This window comes from Lampetra fluviatilis, chromosome 11 (genome assembly GCF_964198595.1).
Source record: "Lampetra fluviatilis chromosome 11, kcLamFluv1.1, whole genome shotgun sequence".
In the NCBI taxonomy this organism is placed as follows: Eukaryota; Metazoa; Chordata; class Hyperoartia; order Petromyzontiformes; family Petromyzontidae; genus Lampetra; species Lampetra fluviatilis.
Window position 1 is genome coordinate 9,081,896 of NC_136285.1, and position 27,710 is coordinate 9,109,605.

The following is a 27,710-nucleotide window of genomic DNA, read 5'->3' on the forward strand; positions in this document are numbered from 1 at the left end:
ACATCCATTGGTGTAGCTGAAGACATCTGCTCTTTATGCATCTCACATTAATGGGGATGCCCTTGGAATATAATTTAGTCTAGAGCCGAATCCACAGACGCTACGGTGCTCTTCTGTCACAGCAAGCAGTGTTCACGCTGGAGATTGTGCATGCACTGTCATTCTGGGTGGTGGGGGGGGTAACGCAGTGGTTAGTGAGCCTCACTACGAACGCAGGGATCTGAGCTGGGTCCCTGACCATGGCTACCATTGGTGGCAAGCGACAGCTCAGCCAACCATGGGCTCCCCTTCGCCAAACCCACGGTGGCGAGATATTAACTACCTCTCCTGGTGTACAGGAGGTCGTGGGTTCGATCTTGACGCTGACGCTTGTTTATTTGGAGTTTGCGTGTTCTCTCCCTGGTCGTGTGGATCTTTCTCTGGGTCTTCCGATTTTTTCCCTCCACATTTAGAATCAACATGCGTTTCGAGTGTTTGGCCCGCAATACATTTCCACACGATAAGCCACTTCGTTGAGGTATCATTTGTGGCCAGGTCGTTTCTGAAAAAGATTTTTCTATATAGCTCAGTGAGTATTCCTTGGTAAAATAAAAAAAATTGTTTAGTTTAAAAAAAAATTGTTTAGTTTTAACCCACACTGACCATCGTGGTGAAGTAAAAAAGAAATACTTAGACAGCATGAAAGGGTCTTTATCCATAAGTGTATTACCAAGGAGCAGTCAACAATTGCGTGATTATGATTAAATACTATCATTCCCTGAGCAGTTTCTCCCTTTCAAACTTAGGCCTCATCTCACGACTGTCCCCTTAAATAGAATCCTGCGGGGCCGTGCGGCTAATGCGGTGGGTAAATGGCAAAGTAACATGGAGCAAGTGCACGCGCGTGCATGTTTGTGCACACTGTAGCCAGCATGAGCGCCGTGCAGCGTGCGGCGGTTAGCGTGGTGCAACACTCTTGACAGGTTTCTATTTTCTCTGGCACGAGTTCAACGTGCGCCAATCACCACAATGAAGATTACTGCGTCTGCTCCGGGAGACCGCAGTGCATGAGTGACTTGTCTGGACTGGCCATTAAACAGAAAACAATTGCTGCTGAGTATAGCCGGTCTGAATTGCCTCCATGGGTCTTGGTTTACACTTATCTTTCCTTAATTACAGGCAAAGTGAGCAGTGGGGAACATCAGCGACAAAACACATTCACGTAATGGAACAGTGGAGGACTCACAGCAACACCAAGAGGATTAGGCTTGCATTTCACAGAGTGTCTGTTTTGGGACCCATCACTTTAATTAATATTGCAGGCTCAATACAAGCCTATTGATTGCACGAGCTGCAATATTGAATGTTGGGACATTTGAATGACTGGAAATGCTGTAATTAATATAAGGCTGTGTTATCAATCAGTTATGCCCTGTGTTACCTTGTTTTAAGTGAAGGGGTATCACATGGAGTAGACACTGCCATAGGTGGGTTGACACAGCCTCAATGATTGTTTAAAATGTTTGCGAGCAGCTGGTTGGCTGAGGGGTCAAAGCACTGAGCTGGCACTGTGCAGATCCTGGGTCTGTATCTGAGCTGCTATTCATGCATCAACTAGTTTCTTAAGTACAATGAGTTTATGGTCTCAGCCTGGTCACCGATGACTACACAAAAACGCCGTAGTAAATTTCGATTTAAAGCTTTCGTGACTGCAGGGATTCATCTTCTTGGTTCTTTCGGTAAAGTCACGTAGAATGGAAATAATAAAATAATAAAATAAAACAAAATAAGATAAATCTCACGACGTTTCGGTCACAACGCAAGCAGCCATACTCAGGTCTGTCGGGGAGACAGCGTCTAAAATTCAGACGCTGTCTCCCCGACAGACCTGGTCTTCACCTGAGGACGGCTGCTTGCGTTGTGGCCGAAACGTCGTGAGAATTATCTTATTATGTATTATTTTATTATTTCCATTCTACGTGACTTTACCGAAAGAACCAAGAAGATAAAGCCGTAGTAGTATTACTGAATTTGGCTTTTTCCCACTATGAATAACAATTAACAAAAATGTTTCGATTAATATTAAATGAGCGGGTTTTTTTGCAGAGCAGATACACTGTCTGCCCTTCATGTGGATACATAACCCAAGTGAAGTGACAATTCAGCGGTAGCAACATCTTCGAGGGCTTGTTCCCTGGCACAGGGTCATGCACCACTTGCTGCACGAGTTCTGAAATTGGATTCGGTTATATCCGGGTGCCAGTGGCCCGTGGCTATTCAGTAGTTACCAGTGCTGCCCAATAATTGCTTCACCACACATCCAGCGCAGGGAATACACAGCCACAGCCACAAGCCAATACCAAAGCTCCGATATTCACCGAAACTGCCGTTGCAATTCTGATATTTTCAAATTCACCCTTTGCTCCACTTTCATCGTGGCGCCCCCAGCACTGTCGTTCTGAACTTCCACCCCGCAACTTCTCAGCAACATCTCGGTGGTGGGCGTAATGGGCGTCGTCAAGAGCGACGAACCATTTGATCATCGATTTGCCCCACCAGCACCATTCATCAACCAGGTTTCGACATGCAACCCTCACCATCCACGGGCTCTGCCAAAACCGTTTTCTTACCGGACAAGGTCACTGCGGGGCCAACAAGGACAGATGGGGGAGGGAAGGGGGGCATCTAGGGGTGGCCCAGACTGTAAATGTGGACAGGTGCAGACTGTGACGCAAAGTATGAAGGGTTTCCCCTTTGACCATACTGGGAGGAGGACTGAGAGCGCTGAACACTGCAGGCGATGATGCTGTGACCTGGCCCGACCAAGTACGCAGATGCAAGAAGAAACATTGAATTGGAACAAAAAAAACGCAACCAAAATAGCTGACAAACTCTTCGGGCAGCGTAGTTGGAAATACTCTTTTTTCAGCAAAGGATGGCTGCCCATCAATTCCTGTATTTCCCCAAGCGTGCACATGCGTGCAGGCCCTGTTCTAATGCCAACAATAACCTTGCAAACATTTTTGTGACGGTTCAGGTATCGTTCAATGATGGCATTGGGTTGTGTACACCATTGCAATATTAACATAGGCTTGTCTTGCTGTTTTAGTCAGAACGAATGGTTGGGAATGTAAGTTTCTGGGAACATCATTATGATGTGTCTCAGAGTTCACATGTAGCTTTCTAATACTCTCCTTTCTGGAGGGTGGGCTATTGGTAAAACTCTATAGGACCCGGAGATATGGGACATAAACAGGCGAGTGGGATGGTGGATCATAGTGTAGACTTTTATTGTATGTTGGCAGTCTGGCTCCAGCAGGTTTATTGTTGTAACACATGCAATAAAATCTTTGCAGAATTTTTTAAATTTATTATGCATTTGTTTATTTTCTCAGTAATTCAAGTCCATCTAAACCCACATTTTATTTCCGTTCGGGAATTATCTTAGCAACAAAATTGGCCATAAGTGATTATCGTCTATTTTTCTTTCCCAATGTTAGTTTAACGCTGGCAGATTAGTGTAATGCACTTTTCTTGACCAATGTTGACTTATTTATAATCCTGAATATGGAGTCGGGTAATTGCAGTATTTAGGCAACCAAACACAAAAAAAGACAATTACCCCCTTCAAGAGTAAATCACAGAAGGGAGCATTGATAACAATAACAGGTTGAAGTTTAGTGGTGCGTTTTATAAATCGAGATCGTCCGTATTGTATTTCACGAGTGTGTACAGTATTCCATTTTAAGTGCAGCCCTGCACATTCATCACACCCACTTCACAGCCCAAACTTTACAGCCTGACATTACTCAAGCTGTAATTTACCGAGTTTCACTTGCACTAAATATAGTCCCGGTACTTTTGTAAGGCTTATCGCTCGGCAATAATTGCGTCCGCATTTTCCACGAAGTTCAAGGGTTATCATTTATTTTGCTCTCGCCGCAAATTACGGGCCTGTTACGTCAAACATAAGGGCAATATTTATTCTCCGAGTTATTGTTTTTTACGAAGCTTATGTTTTATTGCCGATCGGCATTCTTACACTGTGCAGAAATACACGATTAGTGTGTATAAAGAAAAGATCCCACTATAATAAATCAACAAATGATGTTCTTTGTATTCCCTTAATTATTTTATGTTTACAATTCCACAATGCATGAAATGAGTATTTCCTTGAGGTAAGGAGACGAGAGCCACTGATGAATACAGTCATAATAATAATTACATGCTTAATTCTATGCCAATTTAACTCTCTATCCACCCTGATGTTTCAGTGGATGGAAAAAGTGGCTCACAGTCTGAAAGTTTTCCGTTCAAATCCTGGTTGGAGTTGACTGAGCACATCATCCCTCCCAAAACAATATGGTTGACGTATTCACCGAACTCGCCCCCGCCATAGGAATGTGGAATTTCCACCACTGCCTCTCAGGGCTGTAAACTGTAAATGAGCAGCACCACCTCAGTGCTCATTCGAGCCATACATCACTTTGACACCTGACTTATAGAATGAGGTTTCCTATACGCTCCGATGAACAACGCAATTACATTATTTTTAACATATCAATACTTTGTCATAGGGAGCGACGTTTTGGCTGGTAAAGGGTTAACAGAGGGAGACCAGAATTAAAATCAGCAGCAGCAGCACCACCAGCATCACGGCGAGCTTCTGCTGCTGCTTCAGCTGCATGTGGATGGGCGAGGCGGTGCGTGTCGGCATTACATCACCGTGCTGCTGCTGCTGATGCTGCTGCTGCTGCCTTCCTCTACCTGGGCGTATCGTGAATTTCCTGTTTCAGAGCTCGCTCCGTGTGGCCCCTCTGCGTTCAGAGCGAACGAGCTCGCGAGCTCGCTTGCTGCTTTTCCCCTCCACTCCCTCCCTCCCTCTCTCTCGTCCCACCGCCTCCGCTCCCGCGTTGCCTGCCAGCGTTAAAGCCCTCCTAATTGTCTCGCGATGAGCCCCGCTGCCCAGCCACCGTTGACAGCGTGACCATCCGCCGGGTGGATGATCCGGCCGTCTGGGATATACACGAGCAAGCGAGCGGGCCCACACGTACATTAAAACAGGCTGACCAAGGTAGGAAGGCGAGGGGAAGGGAGGGGAAGGGAGGGGGGATATGGATGCTCAAGGAGCTTGTGTTTGCCAATGCCTCCGTGTGGATTTTCGCCGGGCGTGCCGATTCTGCGGGTTGTGTCCTAAGCCGCTGGGTGGGCAGAGATTGGGATGATGGTTGTGTGTGTTGTGTGTGCCGTGCAAGCGTTTGTGGCGGTAGTGCATCGTGTTTTATACGGGCTGCATATCCCTGGGAGCTTGCCTCCATGCTTAGGAAAGCATGATTATCGATGCCAATATAATTTGTCCCACATATGCATTCATTCCCTGATGGTCTTTGCCTCGCGAGTTGTTGTGTGTCTTGCATGGTACCTAAATGGAGAGCAAAATGACAGGAATTGAAATATACAGATATGACAGCTATTTAGTGCGTATTTTTTTTATCATAGCTAATTAACTGTTTTTTCTTCATATTTTTGCTCAACGTCTTTTGTATGCATTGTTGTGTTCCACGCCTTTAATCCGATAAGTAATTATATTGAGTAGCATCTGTATCAAATTTGATATAATGTAAACCAACGAAAATGCACTAATCGTAAGAACATATCCCGCAGATAATGATGATGATTTAAAATGTCAAACCATGTATATAGAGTAACTGCTTCAAAAACTGTACCGTATTGAATTAAAACTATTTTGTTATCATCTTCATCTGTCATATTTTGGCACCTATGGTTTTCTTTTCAACGTAAAGAGACCTGTTGATCAAACAATTGTAATCTTTGACACTCGTTTAACACGCAGCATGAAAATAGCCTGCTTTATGGTCGGATGTGACGATCATTTCCTATCGAATGGCCTAGTTCACAAATCCAATTGACCAAGAAAGCGACACTGTTGTGAAGGCCGTTATATAAGCAATTGCTGTGTACCGTACTGTACTTCAATGTCTAATATGTGTAGCGTGTACATTCATCTCTGAGCTTGCTTCTGTAAATAGCATCGCAATATGTGCAGCCATTGGACAAGGCATGGCACATCCATAATTGTTTGTTCCTCTGGCTTGATATCTAGCAGACAAGCTGTGCCTAAAATACAACAATATATATAACCACTACTTGTTTGCCTGCGTGTGTGTGTGTATGTTCTTGGAAGTCCTATTTAAATTCATATCCCTTCCCTTATATACACGGGAGAAATGGCTATCCCCAATTATGCACACAGTTGTCGAAAAAATGACAATCAGCCCAAGTCATCGAATCTAATTTACATTTGTGGTAATTTATGCACCGTTTGTTTGGCTGAATCGAAAGCAGCGGTGCATGTTCAGAGCACTATTCCCTGATGCACACACACACACGTGCCAAGGCCATATACAACATATTGAATGTTACGTTTCTCTCCAGATGACAATCCCCTGGAGCCATCATCGTGGTAGCTATTTTAAAGCTCGCATTACCCCACGCGTAGTACGCGTGTCAACACTCTACGACTGGGTGTTGTGTGTTTCAGGTTATTATTATCTAAATGTTTGAAGAATGCAATTGAATACAATAATTTTCTATAATACCCAAAAAGGCATGTTTTAAAAATATATATATGGTTTTAGAGTTAACCCAACACGTTCTTAGTAGCTGTCCATACAAAAAAGTTATTGTTCCAAAGAGTGTTTGTCTGAAATGAAATATATATATTTTGCACTGGACAGGGGCCTATTGTGAAAAGAGAGTAAGTATTGTTGCCAATAACATCTGGCAAGCAAAACAGTTGTTTTAATAAGTCTCGCTTTGTTGATGAGACCAAACAGGTCAAAACCTGCCCCAAGAGCTTGTATGCTTGAACAACTATTTCGAAATACCATGAGCCCAGAAAGACAATGGGCCAATGCATTAAAACAAAATACATAATTTTTTTTATATGGAGTAATGAATGGCAGTGCATATGTTCGTTTAACAATGCGTCTATTGATATAAATTTCTACTTAAAAAAATTATGAAGTGGTGGTGGTGCGATTGTTAATGCACTGCACTCGGGCAATCTGAGTTGTATTCCCATCCATGGCCAACACCAGTGGGAAGTCACGTGATAATTGGTCCTGAGTCTCTTTCAACCACCAACCCACGCTGGCCAGCATGGTGAAGTATGCGAAAAAAAACACCCTTGAACATCTGTGACATGGTGTGTGTGGGTAGGTCTTCATCCAGCAGTCGTTTCTTGGAACCAAAGATAAAACACATTTCCTACCCTTAACATAAAAAGTCGTGTGTGGGTGAGTCACGTGTGAGTATCTAATGCATTCGAGTGGTACAACAAACCACGTGTTCGCGTGTCTTTTATTTACACTACAAAAGATGGAGCAAAATGTTTTTCCCATTCTGGTTTTTTTTCCAAGATTGAATTGAAAAAAAGTCAACTGCCGGGTTGCATCATGTGTTTTTTAATTCCATAAACAAAAATCAAAGTCGTTTGGTTCGCCTTACTTTAATAACTAAAACAAAACCATGTGGTATGCAGCATTGTGAAACCAGTAATGATAGAACAATGCACTCATGGGTTAACTATTCCCACTGGAATGTTGTGCAATGTGCATGGATAACAGTCTCATGACAAAAGGAAAGGAAATGCTGCCTGTATTTTTGTATTATATGGAACAAGGAGCTCTTTCCTTTCAATGCTTAGGACAGGGCCAACACGAATACTGTACGACAAGATGATGAAGCTGCTTTTCGAATGGAAACTTACGTGAACGGATTTAATTTCCAGTTAAATACTTTCACATTTACATGTTTTTTTCTCTCAATATGTTGGTAATGATTGCTTTAATAAAAAAAAAAACACATCGATCTGGTGGACCTGTAGGCCAAAAGATGAAATGTTCATGTACATCCCTCTTGTCAGTCTACCACTGAATGACGGACTCATCACAGCGTGTGTTTGACCATACTTCACCATTCTGGTCAATGCGGAGTGTTAAAGGTGGAGTCGGGGGTGGGGGGGATAGAATTATCCACTGATATTAGCCTCGGCCGGTGATTAAAATCCAAAGGATTATAATGTATTTGGACAATCGAGGGATTTTTTTTGCAGCAATGGGGGGAAAAAAACCCAACAGCCTTTTATAGCAACTGGCGGTAAATGTCCAGGGAATGGTATGGAATGGGTTCACCTTTGAGCACCTTGTCTGGCACAGCGAGGGTAAAACATGCGGATTGTTAGATTGTTACCCTTCACAAAAGCTGTTCACTAGTGTGAATCAACCCATTGCTCCAGGGCTGTATGGATATTTTACAGTTAGTGCATGACCTACCGTTGTTGAGAAGACACTTGCTCCTCAGCAAAGTGGCTTTGTTTCAGTGTGTTAAACTAAACTATACACTTTTTATTTTACCATGTAAGGCCCACTGAGCAATATCTATTTTTTTCCGAAGTAAACAGGCTACAAATGACAGCTCAACGAAGTGGCATATCGCGTGGAAATTTATAGCAGCCAAATACTCTAAAACGCATGTTTCTAAATGTGGAGGGAAAAACTAGAGGACCCGGAGCATTGTGTAGGTGTCTTGCAGGCTTCGGAAGGATTATAACGGGTTACTTCCCAATGTATTACAGAGCTACAGCAAAGTTATATTGGTGATTATTTGCTGGGCCCATGTATTACTAAAAGATTCAAATTCCAAGTGAGAATTAATCGAGAATTACAAATACCTATGCATTTGCAATTGTGCTGTATGGTGCTCAGGTTGTACCACAGTAACACCCCAAAACAAATCCAAAACTACTTGAAAACAGTTGTCTGTTAAAACAATGATAGCGTATTGTAAAAGGTTGTAAACCATAGTATGGAACATTAATTAAGGGAAAACAAACCACTGATACAATGAAAAGTAAATGAATTAAATGTAGCTGATGAAAAAAGGTTTTTCCTTAAAATATTTAACTTGAGATGAATGCATGTAGGTTATTTAGATTTTATTTATTATAGTTTAACTTGCAGTTATTCCAAGATATAATGTTTAGCACACTTCACTTTCAATCCAGAGGTCGCAGGTTCAATCTCCCAACACAGGACTTGAAACGGTGAGCAATTTCATCTTACTATGTATACTGTAAATGGGGGCACCAAAGTTGATTGACAGGTCGCGTCTGGTGGGGTAAAGTGTGGGTACTCCAACCTCCCCCAAGACGTCTGGCCAGCATGGAAGAGTAGGCCAAGTTCCCTCTAAAGAGGGCTCTCTTTAGCTCCCTCGAGTGGAGGCCCTTCCGCCAGCAGTGGCATGAACACACCGATATTAAAGAACCAATGCGTTCATGTTCCTTCTTATTGGTTCTTTCGGTAAAGTCACGTAGAAGGGAAGTAATAAAATAATAAAAATAAAACATAATAAAATAATTCTCACGACGTTTCGGCCACAACGCAAGCAGCCGTCCTCAGGTGAAGAACAGGTCTATTATGTTTTATTTTAATTATTTTATTACATCCCTTCTACGTGACTTTACCGAAAGAACCAAGAAGATGAATCCCTGCAGTCACGAAAGCTTTAAATCGAAATTCATGTTCCTTGTTAATAACTTAATGGGGCCACTTTACAGGATGCAGCACAGTTCAGAGAAAGGTATTTTTAAATCCTTTATATTAAGTTCACTTGCTTGCTTGCTTGCGCGCTTACGACCGCGCAAATCTTTCGGTCGTTTTTTAACCCACTGACATTTTGCACACAGACTCGTTGTGCGTGACAATTTGTTTTCGTGAAAATTTTTTTCCATAACTTTACACTTTTTAGGAATTAAATTTTTATATTTAATTACCAATTGCTTAATGGTGGTAGGCAATCATCTGACCCATAGGTGGCAGCCATCTCAAGCCAGAGGACGAGAGGACTCTAGCCGCCACGCATATAAAAGATTTATAGTGAAAAACTTTGTTTTTACGGGTTAATTTTTAATGAATGCATATTTGACCTGGGTCACATTTCTAAAGACGTATATATTGACATTGCCTCTCTGCTACTGGCTGAAGCTAGTCTTGTTTGCATCTTCTTTAATAAATGCAGAGATGTAATTATTAATTTCACATGTGGAGCAAATATCAGCCAGCCAGCCAGGCATGCTTTTCCAGACTACCCGTATTATTCTGTGTGCTGAATGCAAGTTAATGTAATGATTGATAGTTTTCCATGAAACGCATAATAAATCTATTGGCCACACCTGAATCTGCTGCTCTGGAAAATTCTGAGCTGGCTCGTTTTTACTCCACATGTGGACTCATAATTGAACTCGACGATGTGAATAAAAAACACAACGTATAGACCAATGGGATGTCAGGATTCCAGGTTGCATGTGCTGTCTGTTACAACCTTTGCTGCGCAGAGCCACTGATCGGGCAGATTTCTGAGACGGTGCCAAGGCACGTTTGCATTTGTGCTTCTGAGAAGCAGAAAATTCTTTTTTTTTGTCCTCGGAGGACGTTAACCCGAGTTTAAAAATGCAACCATAATCATGGTGTCGGCCATGATACACGCTAGTAATGTTAAATAAATTACTAAATATAGATGCAGCCCTCCAAATGCTTTGCTCACGCAACTGTTGGTGGAATGGCCTCCACCAGAGGGAGCTTTATAAATCCCCTCTGGACAGAGTGTTGGCATACTCTTGCATGCCTGCTATACATCTTGGTAAGCCATCTTGGGGTGCCGTGGTGGTGAGATGCCAACTCATTTGCCTAGTATACAGGACGTCGTGGGTAAAATCTCAACTCTGACGCTTGCATATTTGGAGTTTGCATGTTCTGCCCGTAGTCGTGAGGATTTTTTCTCCGGGTCCTCCGTTGTTTTCCCTCCGCGTTTAGAAACATGCGATTAGAGTATTTGGCTGCTATCAATCTCCACGTGATGAGCCAATTCGTTGAGCTATCATTTCTGGCCAGGTCACTTCTGAAAAAGAGCTATAGAACTTATTTGCCCTTACCTGGTAAAACATTTTTTTACATCTTCTTGGTTCCTTCCCGGTAAAGTCATGTAGAATGGAAATAATAAAATAATGAAAAGAAAACATAATAAAATAATTATCTTATTATATTATTTTAATTTATTATTATGTTTTATTTTTATTATTTTATTATTTCCATTCTACGTGACTTTACCGAAAGAACCAAGAAGATGAATCCCTGCAGTCACGAAAGCTTTTAATCGAATTTTTTTTTACAGTTTAAAAGAGGGAGTATTCATAATTGACCACACGTCACCTGACTATCGTCTAATTGTCGTGCACCAATTTATACTTCTGGATGAACGAAGGTGGGGGGGGGCGGAATTTAAGACATTTGAACTTTTCAACTGCTGGGGATTGCAAGCCCAGTAACCGTGTCACTCGAGCAATATATTGCACTCAAATTAAACTCGTTAATATCCTCTACACAATCTTGATTTGAAGCTTTCGTGACTGCAGGAATCCATACTCATGCTTTCCCACCTGATGACGGACGCTTGTGTTGCGCCCGAAACGTCGTGATTTATTTTATTTTATACCTACGTGACTTTACCGAACGAACCAAAGAGTATCCTCTATAAAGTCTAAATCTTAGATAATGATTAACAATCAGCAGCGGATGCATTTATGAATAATCATTGGTACGGTTAAGTGTATTGACATTTTTCTTTTATTTCATGACTTGCAATGTGAGCTGGCCTTGATAGACTTTTACAACCATTCTTTCTGAGCTCACACCGTTTTTCACTGGAGAGATATGTTTTATAATGAGAACTGTGAAATCTGTTTTTTTTTTTAAAGAGATGTTTATGCCTTGTCAGCGCACACATCTTCCTTTTATTCCACATTTCTTCCCCATCCCCAACTTGCATTCACCTTCCCACCACCTCTCATCCACCGTTAGTCCATTGTTATATCGCTAATGAATTCATTTTCGTGACTTTCACACAATCGTAGGGCACGCCTTATTAGTTTACATTGACATAAGCACGTTAACGTAGTTGTAATGATTGTTGCATTTTAACGTCATATTTTAAATGACCATTAAGGCATGGCTCTACACTATTGCCTGACATATACATTTTTTTGTTTTATAATTTCATTTTGCAAGTGATGTGTAAGGCTGATCTTATTGGCAGCTACCATGTCGTCCTCCCATTGCACTTAAGGAAACACTACCTCTCTTCTCACCTCTCCGTGTGACAGGCATTGATAGATCTTTGCGGCTCCTGTTCCCTAGACACGTTCTTTTACTTTCTGTAATCCTCACTGTCCTCTCACTCGCTTTTAAAATACAGGCTCAAACAAAGTGTATTCGTGATTTTATATTCTAGACAAATGTGGCCTCTCTTTCACTCTGCCTGCTTATTTTGTCGCATTTCATTTGCATCTTTTGAATTCTTACCTCGTTCTTATTGAGTATCATCCTTCCATGACTGTAACCGCGTGTGGAAGCTGGCTTTGAATTATGCATTATGTGTTTGTGCCTTTGTATTTGAACTGTATGGAGCTAATGTTATTGTATTCCGCTGGATCTGTATGACGAGTGAAGTTCATTTGAAGCCAACCACTCTCCCCTCATCAGCTCAACAGAAATAGATAAATTTAAAGCTTTCGTGACTGCAGGGATTCATCTTCTTGGTTCTTTCGGTAAAGTCACGAAGAAGGGAAATAATAAAATAATAAAAATAAAACATAATAAAATAATTCTCACGACGTTCGGCCACTCTTCAGGTGAAGAACATGTCTGTCGGAAAGACAGCGTCTGAATGCTGTCTTTCCGACAGACCTGTTCTTCACCTGAAGACGGCTGCTTGCGTTGTGGCCGAAATGTCGTGAGAATTGTATTTTATTTTTATTATTTTATTATTTCCCTTCTATGTGACTTTACCGAAAGAACCAAGAAGAAGAAATATATCACTGAACCCAGCCACACATCCTCTGCTTGCCTTCATTGAGCTATGGTTAGTTCTCTTGTGGATGTCTTCACGACTTCTGTATTGTGCTGGTCACTTGGGTGGCACAAATAGTAATACTTGTGCATCACAGCAGGAAAGGGCCTGGGTTCTCTTCCCGACTTTCTGTGTGGAGCGTGAATGTTCCTCCCCCCTGTTCTTCTGTTCTGCATGGGTTTCCTCCAAGCTTTCTGGTTTCCTCCCAAATCGAACAAAACTCCGTCGTGTTGTTGGTGTTGGCCACACATCCCAATTAAAACATGTGCCTGCAAATGTCTCAATTGAGATTAACACGTAGCAATATTTCCCCTACACCAAAAACTTGACAGCACCCGCCTCAATACGATTATTGAGATTGAGTGAGTATTTCTGGAGAAAACACACTCAATAACACGTAATATTAATGAACGTGCAATTAAAGATGTGCACCTCAATTATTTGAGAACAAATTACTAGTTACTTTCCAGTTTGAGGCACTGCATGAATGTTGTCGTCTTGTTAATACCGATGCATTATTCATACGCAGTTAAAAAATGGCAAACTGTTATTCCTTTGTACAGAATGTACTGCCTTACATCACTTATTTACGTGGTTACTTTGAGGGAGTTTATCTTGCGTTTATGGAGGTGAAGTATACAGTACAGTACTGCAGTGTGTTTTGTGGAAAGCATCTACATATACGGCAATTAAACATAAACATTTGGTGATGCTGCATTGGCAGTGGTGCAAGGCACAATTTCGAAACAAAATCAACACATTCATCAATACAACTGTGGCCTTAAAATGCTAAATATATAAGGCGATGTTTCAGGCAATTGCCCCTTCATAGCACATAAATAGATACCAAAGACATCGAGTTGGAGACTGCACTTTACACCAAGGGAGAATGAAATTTTAAACATGTTTTCTGATCACCAGTTTTTAAGGGATGCCACGGTGGCGAGATGTTATCTGCCTTGCCTGGTATACGGGAGGTCGTTGGATGGATCCTGACCCTGACGCCTGTATATTTGGAGTTTGCATGTTATCTCCGTGGTCGCGTGGATTTTTCTCCGGGTCCTCCGGTTTTTCCCTCCACATTTAGAAGCATGCGTTTAAAGTATTTGGCTGCTAGAAATGTCAACATGATAAGCCACTTCCTTGAACTATCATTTGTGGCCAGGTCGCTTCTGAAAAAGAGCTACTGTATATAGCTCAGTGATCAAATAAAAAAAAGTGAAATTATGTTATATATTTGATTTAGTAAGTAGTAGTGTAAAGCTAATATTTAATTAATATACACAGAAAGGCATCACTGCATCTCAAGACTCTTTTCAACAGTCTTTGTTTGGATATTTATGATATTTATGAGTCATGTTGTTTTTGTATGGATCAGTGGTGCAGTGGTTAGCACACTGCGTTATGAACACGATGACCAATTCCCAGCCTGACGTAACATGAAGAGAAATATTATCCGATCTTGCACACACCCCCCCCTCCCTTACTAACTCGCACTGACCAGTGTGGTGAAGTATGGTCAAACGAACTCACAGGCACAACTTGCTTTTATTTTTGTGATGTTTTAAATAACTGTAGATAGTGCTTGTACATGTATATAAATTTTCGCTCATTGTTTAGAATTGTCTAATCTCATGTTGAGTTATTTGATGGCACCTTGAGTGGCAGAAAGGTGCCATGCGCATGTAAACAAAAAAAAATCGACTTCACTATAACCAGCAATGGCTTCATCTTCTTGGTTCTTTCAGTAAAGTCACGTAGAATGGAAATAATAAAATAATAATAGAACATAATAAAAATAATTCTCACGACGTTTCGGCCACAACGCAAGCAGCCGTCCTCAGGTGGAGAACAGGTCTGTCGAGAAGAGAGTCTTCTCGACAGACCTGTTCTCTGCTTGCGTTGTGGCCGAAACGTCGTGAGAATTATTTTATTATGTTTTATTTTTATTATTTGATTATTTCCATTCTACGTGACTTTACTGAAAGATCCAAGAAGATGAATCCCTGCAGTCACGAAAGCTTTAAATCGAAATTTAGCAATTGCTTCTTAATGGGATGTCCACACATTTTATTTTTTTACCATGAAGCACTGTACGTCAGTGCACACTTTTAATATCGAGTTATCAAAACATCTCGCTGCCCTTTGTGTGTACCGGGCACCGTTTGTATTTACGCTGTGCCCTATGCTCTGTCCCATTTCTTCACAGCATAAACAACACAACTATGTTCATTGACTATTCATTGAATGTCAAGGTTATATTGAACAAAACAAGATGTATTATTCATTCCATTACGATTCATATGATAACTTCATATGCTAAAAAGAGGTTTGTTCAACCTTTTTGCAAAGTTGTTGTTGTTTTGGAACTGTATAAAGTTGGGAGCTGGGGATTATTGTGGGTGCATTATTGGGCATCAGTGCGACGCTGTCGATATATAGACCTTAGTTTTCATCATTTCTTATTGAACCATCCGCCATGCGTTTGTATTTGGTATGAGAGGTCTGAAAGTTACTGGTAGGAACCTCCTGGTTACACCAGCCCACAGGGGATTATTGTGTCCGTCCGTCGTGCATCAAAAAATGGGAGGGGTGGGGCTGGGTGGAGTGGGGAGGGGCTGGGTGGGGAGGGGCTGGTCACCCCGTGGTGCCCTTATAAAACTCAACGTTTAACCTACTCACGCCGGCTTGTGCCCGCCCTCACAGTCGGCCATATTTGCGGAATACACCACGCCGCCGTTGACCCTAGCCATTGACCGAGCAACCCAACGTTTCTACCAGCTCCCTCCGCAGGAATGTGTTGAAAGGGCCACCTATTAGCATCAAATGAGCTGCACACAGCTCAAACTGCGCCCTCTGCTCCAGTTTTTTTTCTCAATTTTAACTGCAGGACAAATGCTCCTGGCGAGTACTGACGTAGCTGTGAAAAACATGAAAAACGTCACTCGCTTGAATCGACATTGGAAAATTGCCGTGATGTCAACCCACGTGTTTGGAATGCATTATTTGGTGACGCTACGTTCCCAGGGGTGCACGAAGTACAATTAATAGTAAAACAAATAATAGCAACAAATCTGCTATGAAGGGCTTTTGCCTGAGACATAACCTATTATGTATTTTTACTTTTAAGACCACGGTGTTATTGACGAATGTGTTGAACTTTCATATTTTTTATTTTAGTGCTCGTGGGGGGTGGGTGGGGTGGTACGGAGTTTCGCGCACCCTTTGAATCTGGAAACCTGCGTTAGATTCCTGGCCATGGCTCGCATCAGTGGCGAGTGGTTTATGAATTCACGCCCCCCAACCCCACCTCACCTCACCAACCTGCAATGACCAAAATGGTGAAGTATGATCACACCTTCACCCAGCAGAGAATTGACAAAGGGCTACAATATATTCTTAGTTCTTTCGGTAAAGTCATGTAGAAGGGAAACAATACATTTTTAAATATTTTTATTATTTTATTGTTTCCCTTCTACGTGACTTTACCGAAATAACCAAGAATATGAATCCCTGCGGTCACGAAAGCTTTAAATCAAAATTTAAAGGGCTACAATGTTTATTTTTATCATCATTACTTTTGATGGTCGATAAGTACTGTGCGCTTGCAAACATTTTTTTTGCACACGTGAATAGAATGCAGTTTTTTTTTACGTATTAATTTGTTATTGTCTGAAAACTGAAGCTTCACAGTATTGTTGAGAGCATATACGTATGTTGAATCGTGCGTGGAAATGACAAGTACACGATGTGCTATTGCAGTTTACAAATTTCTGCACTGCGGGCTCAACCCCACTGAGCAAGTTTTACCTGTTGTGCAACCTGTCTCACGATGAATTTAATGATGCTTCATTCGGCACACTTTGTTGACACAGAGCATTTAAAAATGTCATGGAAGATGGCAATACATCTTCAAATATCATAAAATAAACGGGTGGTAGTGATATTGGCTTGTGTTTTAAGTCCAAGTATAATTTGTTTTAATTGCACTGGACAGCAAGGTGGGTCAGATGGCAGACCAATGAGTGGATTGGTTCACGTCTCTCTGAGAACCTATGAGTGGCATCCCCTCATAGTTTATGGATATTATTCACGTTCTCAGATTTCTTCACAATACACTAATTATTAGGGACTTTGCCAAGCATCTATTTTGCAGGACCCGCCTTAAATTGTGTCCGAAGACTCACTGAGACGTTCATGGATAAATAAATGACAATATTACATGTTTGTCACGTGAAATTTGACAGTGGTTCGAGGTATAACGAGAGCATTGCAATTTCAACTCATATTTACGATGGTAAATATGGGGTATTTATATCACAAAACTTAAATGCGGTAGTTTTAAATAACAGAAATAGCCAAACATTCCAATATTGCAGGACCCTCGCAAAAAATAGTATTGAGGCTCGGTAAATATTTCCAGGAAAAGTAAAATATCGTTGTTATTAATATATTAATTTAGTAAAATCAACGAGTTAATTGGAAACATTTAACAAAACGTTATTCGTGTGAAAGGCCATGCGTTAAACCTTTCATAGATTTTAACATAAAGATCAAATTTAATGGCAGGTTCATAGCCAAAGGCCCTCGTTGTTTGTAAACACGAAATGGCAGGTGGGTTTCATAAGCTACGCCCTTGCTCTTGACATTTTCATGACCTTGCCATGTCTCATGAAAGCGATCAATGTGCAATAATTGGCTGCTCCAGTCATTTTGACAGGTCGCTTGCATCTGATATCAAAGCTTTTACGACTGGGATAATGCCAGATATTATTAAAATTCACATTGATGTCAGGTGAAGAGTATACACGGGAAGTGTGCCAATCACAAATGTGTGGGACCGTGGTGGATCATATTCTTTTGTAATTGCTATAGCTGAACACAGACCCAAAGGGACAGCAGCGAAATAGCGCTTCTGTAATGATAGTCTTATAAAATTCCTTTAATTTTCATGAGATTATAGGAAACTGGGAAGAGATGATGAATGCTCATTCCAACGTTGAGCAGTGTGAGAAAATATTGTAAAGAAATACATTTCCTGATATGTGGTGATTGAATACAGCATGGATCGGAGTAAACAGTCGAGTCGAATGGGTCCTTTACATGCAAGCACATATCAAGTGTGCGAAGATTTGTAATCTTGGAAAATGGCCGTGGTCGAATCGATGAAAGAATGATAAGAAATTGACTGCGTGACAAATGAAATAATTACCTTCATGTGACTGGTGGTTTTTGTTGGGTTGAAAATACAATTAAATTCATTTTTAATCTAACCTCCATTTAGAGCAAGGCCGAACTAGAAACGAGATGGCTGAGATACAATAACATTTTGGCAAAGAAAACCTTGATAGACATGTTCAAAGCTTACTCTATAATAGACAGTGTTTACATAGCATTTTTTCCCATTGTATATGTTGTGTAAACATTCACGAAAATCATGCTTTGGACGCGATAACTTTGCATTTCAACAGGTGCACTTGGTCGTACATGCGCGAGGTTAGCATAAAACATCGCCTTGAAAGGTAAAGAGAAATATCCACAATGAATAATACATGCACATTTTACAATCAATAAATAATGCAGGACACAATACATACCAAACTGGGTGTGAACAAACGTGGCATGTGTCGTCTCTTGAGGTCATCTGTACCTGCTGCATTGCACCCATGGGCTTTCAACCTTTCCATCTGCACCGTAGACTTAAAATAATAAAATATCATGGCAAAATACTTCAACTGCCTTCCATTAGAATTTTCAACAACAAAAAGATCACAAACGACACGTCCTAATCGCCTCATGAATTATTACTAAATTCTTTGGTTCTTTCGGTAAAGTCACATAGGTTGAAAAAAAAGAATAGATCACGACGTTTCGATCGCAACACAAGCAATCGTCATCAGAGATATATTATTTCTTATTTTATTTCATATTTCTACCTCCGTGACTTTACCGAAAGAACCAAAGAGTATGGATCCCTGCAGTCACGAAAGCTTCAAATCAAGATATTACTCTATTGCTCCACGTTTTAAATCATAAGGAACTTGGTACACTTTCCCTTACTGATGTCGCATTGGGCAGGTCTGTATAGCCACATTAACTTGATCATTTTACACATCGGCTTTCGTGACCAATATTATTCATATTAAAGGTTTTTTGGGTTAAATCACGTAAATATAAATGTGTCGTTAACCCACCACCACCCGACAGCCAATTAGTAATGTTTGTCACGTGAACAGAACGTGCCTCCAACACACCGGTGGGCTGAACTGGTAACTTATTGGAAGCACGTTTGTTTATGTGACAAACCTTCCTAATTGGCTGCGTCGGGCAGTGGTGGACTAACGACACATTTATACTTACGCGATCTAACCTTAAAAAAACTTAATCACGAATAACATGATAATGTTTACAGTTGCAGTACAGGTTTCTTGTGAAAGTGCACGACGATTATCTTGCCGGTTGGGTAAATGGGAAAGCGGATGATTGTATGTTTTTCAGTATTTTCTCTTTCGGTATAAATCATTTTCTGTTGTACAGCAAATCTTGTTTTTCAGCTGCAGATTTATTTTCCATGCACGTGGCAGGAATTCTCTTTCAGTTTTTGCAATTAAAAAAAGTTCAATGTTATGGCGCAGTTATGTCAAAGGTCAGAAGTTAACATATCAGCCCAAAACTGCTGCTATTTGTATTCAGTTCTTACAGCTGACATAATCGTTTTTGCTCTAATAAACTTACATTCGTGGTGTCCCTTTACCCTCTCTGTTAAAACAAAAAAAAATCCCGATTTTATTTAAACAGAAACGTGTAAGACTACGTGCAGAATATTAAACTGGGGATCTCTTGCAGACGATCTGCAATGTGCATTTTCATCTCATATTCTTGAGTAAATATTTCATGTGTCGTCCACGCTGTCCACTTCAAAATGACCTTTAAGCTTGATTGCCCCTCTTGCATTCTCGGTAGAATTCAGCCTAGTCTAAAGTGGTGAACAATTTAATATGTCTGGCGGAGCCTTACATTTACTATTGTTGAATATATATAAAATGCATTTTGCTTTAGTGACCATTGCGGCTCCAGACATGTCTATATTATGCATTGTAAATTTAAAAATATATATATAATCATGGAAGAAACGGTATGTACAGCATTTATTTCTATACCCAAGCAAGCATATGCACCAAAGTTCACAATCAGTGCCTTAAAACCAACATGGATAATGGAAGCTGAGATTTTATGAACAGTCTTATATTGAAAATATGGAAATGAAGTTTAGATATTTACAAAAGGTAAATAATAAACAAATAAAACAATATTTTTAGACATTATCCTGTGCTTAAAATGTTTGAACAAATTTCAGTTCTAGTTCTGGCCTGTTAGGCCAATATTCATGGCTGAAAAAACACATTGCAAGCAGGTCATTGGATAAATGAACATCTGTGGATAATGAGCCCCAGGCATGCTGGCAAGACTACATATTTTTAAAGGAGACTTATTTATAGCTCTTTTTCAGAAATAATTCATGATTTTAATTGTAATTGGACGTTTACTACCAAAATTTGCATATATGATTATGCAAATTGTCACAATTTGGCCTCAAAAAGCTTTAATTTAGTTTCAATATAGGCCATTTAAGAGCACACAAATCCAAGATTCGTTGTCTCTCTCTGAATATCTGCTAATATGAATGTATGAAAGCACTCTTTATGTGGCGTTATATTTTAAAGGTACCTGTGAGATGAGGTGTACCTTTGGCGGCAGTGGTTCATGCGACCTAAGTTCGATTCCCAGACATGGTTAGCATCAGTGAGGAGTGATCTATAAACCTGTCCTGGTCCTTCTCCCAACCAGCATGGCGAAGTTTGATCAAACAATTATTTTGACATGGGCAGGCTTTCATTCAGCGATGGATTAACAATGGCCTATATGTTTAATTAGATGTGTGACATGCGGCAAGAAAATTGTACTAAATTATTCCTAAAGATTGAACGTTTTGCAGCTAAAAAATAAAAATGCTAAATGTAATGCTTCACGACAACAATTGAAATATCTTTCTCCGTGATACACGTGACACTTTCTATATACTTCATGGTAGCTCTGTACAAACACCTTGGGATTGACAGGACAGTGTGTAGGGTGTTCAAGAATATAATTTGGCTCTCACCAGAATTGCATGGAATTTGACTGGCAGACTGAAATGCTTTCAGTGATGCTGTAATCGCATGCTGCTACCCCGCAAAAGACTCACCTACGTCAGAGTGAATTGTACCTCATGATACATGTATGCATGCTAAACTTCTTTAGCACCGTACATAGCCAATTGTGCCCAGCCCCGATGTGACTGCACTCCCTCTCTCTCTCCTTCTCAGTCGCGCGATTCAAAATGTAAACTTTAAATGGGAGAGACTGGGATCCCATGTTTTAAATATTGTATTTCATATTATTGGTTCTTTCGGTAAAGTAACGTAGAACGGAAATATAATTTTATTATAAAATAAATAAATGTAACGTAGAAGGGAAATATAATTTTATTATTTCCCTTCTACGTGACTTTACCGAAAGAACCAAGAATATGAATCCCTGCAGTCACGAAAGCTTTAAATCAAAATTGTATTTCATGTTAAATCATACCCTGTCGATAGCTATTTTTTGGAAAACGTTAACAATACATGCTGCCATGTCCCACTTATGAGTATTTAGATTATTAAAAGAAGAAAAAAAACCTGTCCCCTAATATATGCAATCCTTTAAATAACCACGTTGACTTAATCGGACCAGTGGGGAATGCAGCCGGTAATCGTGCTGAATTCGTGAATCCAGAGCGAAACCGTGGTTGTGTCAAGGCTGATTATGATTTGCAGCAATTGCAATTGAAAGCTTTTTTTGTACCATGCAGATTGCGGAAAATTTCTCTGTGCATCTCAATGCCCCCCGTGTATTTTTGTTCTGATTCATGAATGAAAGGTTTGGGGTTGGGCGGGGTCAGTGATGCGGAGGTTTGCACTCGACCCGACAGCCTTGAGTTTAATTCCAGGCAACGGCGAACATCCCCGATGAGTGACAGTTGAACTGGTCCTGCACGATGCGGGGAAGAGGCCCCTGTACAGCAGTGGATTGACGCAGGGTCTAAATCAGTAGGATGTGAATTATAAATAAATGTTCACCAGTGTGTGAACGGTACAGTTTCACCTAAATAATAAGGAAACCAATTAAATGTGTGCTAAATTAGCAGGATTGCCTTTGGCATGAGTAGAATTAAACAAACGTGTTTGTACAATCATCAAAATAAAACTAATCGTTGCTTTTGTGCTCAATCATTTGTTTCAGCTTATAACTTTAATATTCATATTCAGACTTTTCCTCTATAATTGTCATTTATCCAGGAAAACAAACAAGTGGTTCATTATCACCGAATAATCACGTCCACTGAAAGGCGAGCAGTTCAAGGTTTAAGCAATTATATAATGCACTGAATAAGACCACTACTTGTTTGGCAAAACAGTTAGGGAATGTTCACTGTTTACTGCCTAATTACCATATTTGTCCTCTGCACTAACATGGGCCGCATTGACATGTTTGTGTAGTTTAAAATCAAATCATCATGGACAAATACAAGGAGAAAATGCTAACATTTAATCTGTTTAGATTTTAACCTCTCAACGTTTTATAAACATTTTATATTTTTACAAGCCCAGTGGTTAGATAAATACTGCACGGTTGACTACATACGGTGTGAAAGAAGTTGAACATAATACATACTATACTGTATTTGTTGTTTCAAAGAGTGAATTCCAGCATTGCGTGTTAACATCAGCGGTGTGTTTCGGGTACCATTTATTTACTGTTTTGGAGAAGACAAAGTTGTATACAGTGTAAACATTCTCTATATAGTAAATACATGTAAACGATCATGGACACATACGCTATACAGTTCAGTCATATTATTTCCTACCCTAAAAGAGGAGCGAGAACTCGAGATTCATGCCCCATCAGGACCATACTTGCAGGCATTGCTGGCAAAGCCATGGTTTTGCAAGGCATGTATTTGTAGCCAGCACAATAAATAAGTGCAGCCCTGCAATGTCCTGCTCATGCCACTGCTGGCAGAAGGGCCAACACGAGAAGGCACTCTGGAGACCCCCTCTAGATGTATTTGGCCTACTCTACCACGCTGAACAGACAGCTTGAAAGAGTTTCGATTTAAAGCTTTCGTGACTGCAGGGATTCATCTTCTTGGTTCTTTCGGTAAAGTCACGTAGAATGGAAGTAATAAAATAATAAAAACAAAAATAATAAAATAAAATAAAAATGTCTTCTTTTATTAAAGCATAATAAAATAGTTATTTTATTATGTTTTATTTTTATTATTTTATTATTTCCATTCTACGTGATTTTACCGAAAGAACCAAGAAGGAGCTTGAAAGAGGTGAGGTACTGACACTTTACCCCACCACACACGGATCTGCTGATTCTCTGCCTGGTCCATTTCTACTTCAGGGGGGATAGATGGCGATTGTTTTTTTTAAAGAAATGTGCCCATTGTTTAAACTTCCGCGCTGGGAGGTCAAATGAAACTGGCCACCTCTGGATTGCAAGTCAAGTGTGCTTACCATTGCATGAAAACAGCACCACAATAGCCGTATGAACATGTGGTACTTTCCCTAGCAACATAATTATTATTGTACCAGGTAACCCTTTGAGACATTGCCACCCTGAAGAAGGCTGATATCACATGGAAAGGGCACGAATTGCTGAGGTGCATTAGTTTCAAGTTGCTGAACGAATACTTGATAAGGTCACTCTCATTACACACAGAGTGCTTGCCACAATGCACCACAATGAACCACAATATCTTGCTGATCGCGTTAAGGAACATAAAACGTCACGCGAGTTTCGGTCATCCTTGTAGCGGATTTTGGCTCGCCATCGAACAAAGACGCTCACTGCTTCGCGCGCTTTCTGATGCGCTTCTGCGGCCGTCTGGAACGCTCTTCCTTCCGATATTAGGAAGCCACTGGGCTATGCTCTTTTAAAATCATCTAGATGGAAAACTCATTTATTTAAAGCTGCTTTTTGTGTTTAGTTTGTGGTCCACGGTTGGCTACGTACGGTGCTAAAAAAGTTCAACATACATACCTATAACACACATACACACATTGATTGTAGAATTGTCTCCATTTTGCAATCAGAGCCCATCGTGACTCTTGGATATTTCAGACTGACGAAGGCCTCGATCCTCCGGCTGCAATCGAAACTTCTCAGTTTCTTCTCCCTCCTCTTCGTGCCCAATCACGATTCCCTTCTTTCTCGCTGCTGGCACCCCTTGCACTGGAACAAACTGTCCCCACATGTCAAACAATCGTCCCCACTGTCTTTGTTCCAGTCTTCACTTAAAGCACACTTATTTCCCCTCCCTTACTCCAAACTCCTCTCCCCTTCCCCATCACGAACACCGACCCTCATCCCAACTTCCCCTGCCCATTCATCACACTCGATCATCATCAACCGCTCATTGTCACTTTCATCATCGTTTATTCTACCATCCATCGCATCAACTCATCTCATCACACTATTCTGCCGTACAAATCGTTAATTCTTTGTTCTTGGCCAATGGGCTATGTAAGTTAAAATAAGACAAACATGGGCTGGTGAGGCCCCACAACTTATGAGTGTACATTTATTTAATCATTTCCTCATAGGGTTTGCTTCTCGGAAACCCTTACATCATTCGTATTCAGTTGCATTCATAATCAGAGTCTGGGCCCTTATTAGGAATATGAAAATACACCATACGCAAGACCAACATTTATCACCCCCAAATGTTGACAGTGTTGCCTATGAGCCAGGGGAACTTGGTATGGGAGTCACAACCACGGCACGTGACTTGAGGTCGCATTTGCGTCGCGCGTATTTGAAAGCACTGCTTATTACCCTGTGGCTTGTCGACTTTTAGGCAAAGCGTGTTCGCGTTGAGTGCCAAGGCGCGAGGGACCGTGAAAAGTGTATTGATTGAGGTTAAATGAGGGTGTTAGGGCGTAAACAAAACAAACGACGAGAAGGGTATGGGCAGTCTCTCAGCCGTGGTTCTGGCAGCACGCATTGTCCGGCAGATAAGCTATGAATAACGAGAATAATGGTTTTCAATTTTAGTGTAATGTTATGCTTTGGATTGAATTTAAGCAATTTTCTGATAATATCTGGGAATAATTATGTGACCATTTAAGCGTAGCTTTCAGAAATCGCATATTGTTTCTCAATGATGGAAGTGCTGTACAGTGCATGCAATTGCATAACAACAACATTAATTTCACATTTTTTTTATTTTCCACTTCCGTGCATATAGTCTTACAATCTCACGGCTTTTTAGCCGATAATTGTTCTTGTAGTAAAAAAACGATATATAACAGAGAAAATGAGGTAATGTCCACTTATAAATGTATAATTATATGTTCGTCTTTTTTTAAGACTAATGCATCTCAATACTCATACAGGCATTTATGAAGAAATTACCACTAAGTTAACAATATCTGGGTTATTTATGCCCATATTTAAACATTTTCAGTTGAAGGCACGTCTTAAAAAAAACATTCTGGGAGTAAATACCACATTTGTAAATTGTTACTGTATTTTTTTACAATAATCTTTATGCATGAGAAATTATTGCATTCTATTAAATTAAAAATACATCCCCTTGTAAGTCATTGTTTATTTTTTATTATGACTTCGGTGATCATCTGGAGAGAAAAATACCCTAAAATTAATCCAAACATTAAGCAATGAGAATATTTGAATACATGAATGAAAGTGCTTTCAATGCGTTGAATAATCCACTGCATATCTGTAATTGTTTGACCATACTTCACCACACTGGTCAGTGTAGGTTAATCCAGGGGGATGGGCAAGCATGACAAATTCAGTTATCGCCACGGATGTTAGCCGTGGGCAGCTTGTTGGCTTCGTAGGGCAGTGTGTGAATCACTGTGCCCGCTGCTCACTCGTACTCTCATAGTAAAGTACAATATATTCAAGCGTGCAGCTCAAATAATTATAATTTTATTACTAATGTGTGATAAAGCAGTCGTGCAAAGAGACCAAACTGACAAGTGAATGTCATTGGATAATGTTCTTGACATTTGAGTGGATGTTATTTTTAAGGTGAAGTAGTGCTCCCAGCATCCAATTAATAACTGCTAAATAGACCACACATCATATACTATGCCAGAACTACAAGTCCTTGTCAAGCTACATTCATTCTTTCAGCGTGCCTTTCTTGGGGTAAAATGTCACCCTTTAACGTGAATTAACAATTTTAGCCACGTGTGGCAAGGTTGCGAATTAACTATCTTTTTGGCACAGAACATATTTTTTTTCTTGATTGTTTGTTAGTTTTATGAAAACATAAAATGCGAGTTTGTACTGGAATGTTATCTCGAGCCTTGGTTAATAAATGTCTAAACAAGACGTTGCATTTCGAGTCTCGACTCTGGAGCCTGGGAAATTTGTTTTAGGATGAATTAATTTACGAATGCATTATTTATCTTGTAATACAAACTGTACTGTATATACATATGAAAGGGAATGCTGTCATGTTGTAATGGCTGGACTTGCAATGCATACATCGGCAGTTCGATCTAAACTGGTGCATTAATCATTATCTAAGAATATGTGGAGTATTTCAGCAAGTTTTAATTTCAGTGCAATACATTTCGTTCGTGATACTACAGTTATCATGGTTAGCAGTACACTGGGCTTGCAATACAGAGGTCGCCAGGTTCAATTTCCTGGTGCAGCAGTTGAACATTTGGTCAAATTGATGAAATCTCCCCCATCTACCCCTTCCCGCCTCGGTCCGCCCAGCTGTACGAATGGGTTCACCTTCGTCGATTGGCAGATCACGTGTGGTGTAGTACTCCCACCACTTACAAGTCATCCGGCTAGGCCCTTCAGCCAGCAGCGGTGTCAGCAAGTTAATGCAGGAGCTCTACCTAAACCTTATCCTCTTGCTATGAAATCACAAATGGGGGGAATTTTTTTTGGGACTTTTACAAGCAAGGGACAAAATATATACTTTTTACCCATTTCAAACTATTTAAAACAGTCTGCCTCGGCAGCAGACCATGTTTTCCCACCTGATGATGGATGCTTGTGTTGCACCCGAAACGTCGTGATTTATTTTATTTTATACCTACGTGACTTTACCGAAAGAACCAAAGAGTATGTTTAAATATACTCTGTTTACAAATGCACGTGAATAGAAACATAACAGCATGAATAAATACACAAAATAATTTGACTATACAGTACAAATTTTTTAAAAACTAGAAATGGTTTTATTATTCATTTCATTAGCCATGCACGCAAATAAAAAACATGTTGCACGGATATTTATTCTTTATTGCTTAACCAAAAACCTAATGCACGTATTTGTGATTAAACATCTCACACCTGTGTGTCTCGACTGAATTTTACCATTTGCATGCCTTATTCTATCTTCGCTGATATACCCGTGTGCGTTTTTGCTTTGCTTGTGAATTTTTTATCTCAACTTGTGTTCTGTTCAGACTCAAGAGATGGTTAAAGACCATCACTGTGCCTGGCTGGCTTTTTACTTTAAGGAATGCAAATGTTTGTCTTTCCAACATGCGCCCATTAAAAATATTGGGGGAATGCAGCCAGAGTTGAGCACAGGTCATGAGAGAAAATGAGCTTGTGACAAAAAAGGCACACACATTCCTCTGCATATCGTG

The 27,710-nt window shown here is 40.3% G+C and overlaps 1 protein-coding gene across 4 annotated transcripts in view; it reads left to right on the forward strand.

Annotated features, from left to right (window-relative positions):
- Nucleotides 1–27,710, forward strand: part of LOC144934776 (FERM domain-containing protein 4A-like) — a 154,049-nt gene that overhangs the window by 31,950 nt on the left and 94,389 nt on the right. Inside the window, exon 1 of one of the 4 annotated variants that reach the window (XM_078860911.1) lies at nt 4,610–5,053. The exons of the other annotated variants lie outside the window; for them this stretch is intronic. The gene's annotated coding sequence lies outside the window, so the exon portion shown is untranslated. Of the gene's footprint in view, nt 1–4,609; nt 5,054–27,710 lie in introns of those variants that run through there. 4 annotated transcript variants of the gene reach the window in all.